Source organism: Hordeum vulgare, chromosome 7H (assembly GCF_904849725.1).
Source record: "Hordeum vulgare subsp. vulgare chromosome 7H, MorexV3_pseudomolecules_assembly, whole genome shotgun sequence".
NCBI lineage: Eukaryota > Viridiplantae > Streptophyta > Magnoliopsida > Poales > Poaceae > Hordeum > Hordeum vulgare.
In genome coordinates, this window is record NC_058524.1 from 6,282,246 (window position 1) to 6,286,197 (window position 3,952).

Here is a 3,952-nt window from a genome sequence, read left to right on the forward strand (position 1 = left end):
ATAAAAAATTGCGCGCGGCAGAAGTTGAACCAAAGAACGGCGGAGCTATGTAGAAGTGTGAGGCGGCCGTGGCCTCCCAGCCCAAATACAATGTTTTTGCTAGGTACTGCTACTGAATATCTATAGATGTGTAGTCCCTCCTGTTGCTACACACGTGTATGCAACATCCAGAATTAAGCAACCCTCCTGCTACATATACGACTACTGGAGTCTCTCACCCCCTCACCCGTGCACGTATGACGATGAGTAGTCCCTCCTGCTACATACGTATACGACTATAGGAACCCGCTCCACATAATCCAGCAGCCCAGAGTAGTAATCGGCCCATAGACGACCTACAGGAGCTGCTGTGCATCACATCTCCCTTTCTCAAAAAAAAAAAAAACTCTTTCCTCAACCACGCTCGCCGCTGGGCACGGCGGCTCGATCGCCTCACTGCCTCGGAAACGAAGCCGTCGCACGCACGCCAATGCTCAGGAGGCGAGGAGCTCGCCTCTGATCCACGCGACGAGGAGGGGGAACAAAACGCGCCTGAGACGGTCGTTTTTGGCAGCACTGGCCGGTGATTGTCGAAGTTCGCCGGCCGGCCCTCTTCCATACGAATTTGCTACTGAAGTTTGTAAGTACCATCTCCATCTACCCTTTGTGTAAGTACAACCTGAAACTACTGGACCCCCATTTGTAAGGTTGCCTGTACGAGTAAATTGGGGACATCACAGATTAATAATTTAGTATGCCTACTACTAATTTAGCAGTTAGTAATTTAGTATGCCTATTCTGATAGTAATCTAGTCTAGAACCAAAGACCTTCCATCAGTTGGAGCAAGGCCTCACCAGCAGGCCAGCGAGTTCTCAATAGCAATCTGTACGCATAATGTTATCTGTTATAGAAGACCGCTAACATAGGAAAAATAAGTAGCCGAGACCTAGCAGATCGATTTGGAAGGGATCAGGGAGAGGGGCACGCAGGTATTAATTAAGTCGTACCGAACAGAAAAGGAATCGCCGAACGCCCAAACTCTACACTCGTCAGTCCTGTCGCCGCCCGCCGCCAGGCCCCGGCCGCTTGCCAGCACTCTACCAAAGCCTTGTCTTGTCGTGTGGCCGTCGCTTCTGAATTGCGGTAGTCCGGAACGGTAAGTTCATTAGATATTTTGATTGATTGTTCAACCTGCGAAAATTCTTGATCTCTATGATTGATTCAGGAACCTGCACATGGAGTACGTGATCCTTGATTATCATGATTTGTAATCATAGTCGTACCCTTCATTATCGGTACGACGTGGCATTGCTGACCTCCTCTAGTTGATCATCGAGACGCCGTGCAGTTTCCGAACAGCCGGTCTCATCTCTTTGATTACAGGGACGCTGCCACAGCTTTGGCTGGTCACATCCTCCTCCCTGCTCAGCTACGCACGACGTCGCTGCCGAGAGTCGTCGTGGCTGCCGGGTCTTGTACGTGTTGCTGCATATTGGTTTTGCCCTTTCTCTCAGCACATGAATTTGTCTTAACGAACTGAATTTCTATAGATGTGTAGTCTCTGTTTAAAGTAGCTCCTGCGCAGCCGAACTGAATTTCTATAGATGTGTAGTCCCTCCTACTGCATTTTTGACAGGATTCTGCCGCCTAATTCTGCCCATTATTTATGTATTTTCGGGTGAAGCAGTCGATAAGTACATGTATTTAATAATTTGGTACGACCAAATGGTTTGGAACGTGCTTAATAATTGTCGCGATGTAGACAAGTACATGAAGTAAGTATTCTTGCCATTTTTTTATGCATATTATGCGGTTGGCTCGTAGAGATAATGAATTCTGATGTGATTATTTTTTGTTTGTTGTTGTAGGGTTTGCCGAGAAGAGTTACAAATGAAAGGTGTGGCTAACATTGAGCAGACACTTAAGAAGGAATTCCCTAGGTGGTTTGAGAAGCATGTAAGCTATTTGTTTTTGTGTGTTTTGTATCCATCTTGCATTACTGACGACATTAACCTTATCATTTTGATGTGTGGTCATCATGTATAGATTCATAATATAGGAGAACAGAATGTTTCAGAGGATTTGTACTCGCTATCATGTGGCCCAGACAAGCCTTTACTGGTGTACTCTGCCTACAATGTGAATGGTGTTCGATATCACACTCTGGATCGTGAGAGGAAGAGAAGAACTCAAAATTCAGGCATCATGGTAAAGGGAGAGAAAAATGGTGCAGAGATTCTGTACTATGGTGTTCTGAAGGAAGTTCTTGAGTTGATGTATTCGAAAAACAAGCATGGTGACAGGTCAGTATATTTGTTTCGTTGTGATTGGTATGATATTACAAGCAAGACGACCGGGTTGAGAGATGATGGATACTTCAAAAGTCTGAATCACAAGGCTCTTAGGTACAAAAAGGATCCTTTCATATTGGCTTCTCAGGCAGAGCAAGTGTTTTACATGGAGGATACACATCTTGGAAAAGACTGGAAAGTGGTACAGACTTTTAGTCATAGACATTTGTATGATGTTCCCGAATCAGAGACGGGTGAGCTCAATGCTACAGATGCATACCAAGAAGATATCATCGCGCCAACTTTTACAGTGAACAATGTTGATCTAGCGTTTCACACTTTCGGCCGTGATGATGAAGAAGGCACACCTGTTGATCCTAAAATCATCGCCGAGATTGAGAAGAATGTTGAGAACAATGATGAAGATAGTGCCACCGACGAGGATGAACAAGAAGATGACGGGTTGAGTGGAAACAGAAGTGAGCATTCAAGTGATGATGAAGTTTAGCATGTTTTTGGACGTTTGCATCTCCAATGAAGTTTTTGCTTGTTTCATGATTTTTGTAATTGCTTATATATCCTCCTACTGTATTGAAGTGACGTGCAATAGGTTTTCTTGTTTCCTGAAGTTTTTCTTATTTAGGATCACATGCAATAAGTTTGCTTCTTTCCTGAAGTTTTCCTGAAAGTTGTAGAATTATTGATTATTATGTCAATGTGTTTCTTATGTCCATATCGCTCTAGTTATAGAGGAGCTGCTGCCCAAATTTTTACACTTACGTCGGGCACTTTCCCGGCAGTGGTCCGTCGCTCATTTCGCTGCGACGGGTCACGAGTGAGATGGTGTCGAGGTCTTGGATGCTAGCGTTGTGGCCCTAATGGTGGTAGCATCTATGTATGTTTCCTTTGGGTGTGTGCGTGTGTTGTGGTAGCGTACGTTTATACCGGATGCTGATGATCGTTGCTTTATATATATAAAACGGGACGAAAGTCTTTTTTGATATACACATCTTAAAGACCTCCTTTTATTTTTAGTGTTATCTAAACGGTAGCATTGAATTTTCTACTAATCCCTAACGACTTTGTTGTTTTTTATAAACACTAATGACCAATGTCATATTGCAAATATGAAAAACAAAATCATACAAATTTATTTCTTTATTGAAATATTTATAAATAAAAATATATTAAATTAGATCATGAGAAAACGAACAATGAACCGGTGAACCAGCCGACGAATTATCAACGCCGTCTTCCCATGATGCCCTAGGTGCGGCGTGGTGCGTCTATGCCGATTGCGGCGGTCTGGACACCTCCAAGGAGGAGCACGACACCCGCAGGCGTCCCTGTCCATATGATTTCGCCCAATAGTGCCTTCCAAGACACATCAACACAGGTCAACGTCGCCACCCTTGCAACATGATGGTGGTGGAGCACCTCTGGGGTGGTAGGGAAGCTACACCATGCCACCACCTGTGGAGGAACGACACCACAACATAGCTTCGCGCCATGCCCTGCCTCTTTAGAGCCTGCCTCCACGCCTTGGTCCCAACTCCGGCGTTGAATGGGCGCCACCGGCACCAGCAACACCGTGTTCAAGCGGGCATGCAGGAGTGCACGAGCCAACCACCGGAGCAGCTCAAGAGTGCCCAGGTACCGCCACCACCGCACGGGCTTTGCC

General features: G+C 45.4%; 1 long non-coding RNA gene across 1 annotated transcript; it reads left to right on the forward strand.

Annotated features, from left to right (window-relative positions):
- The first annotated feature begins 270 nt into the window (after window positions 1-270).
- Window positions 271-2,133, forward strand: LOC123412788. Its single transcript, XR_006613600.1, has 3 exons — window positions 271-619; window positions 1,849-1,936; window positions 2,027-2,133. It is a non-coding gene; the product is annotated as an uncharacterized LOC123412788 (long non-coding RNA).
- Window positions 2,134-3,952: the final 1,819 nt, after the last annotated feature.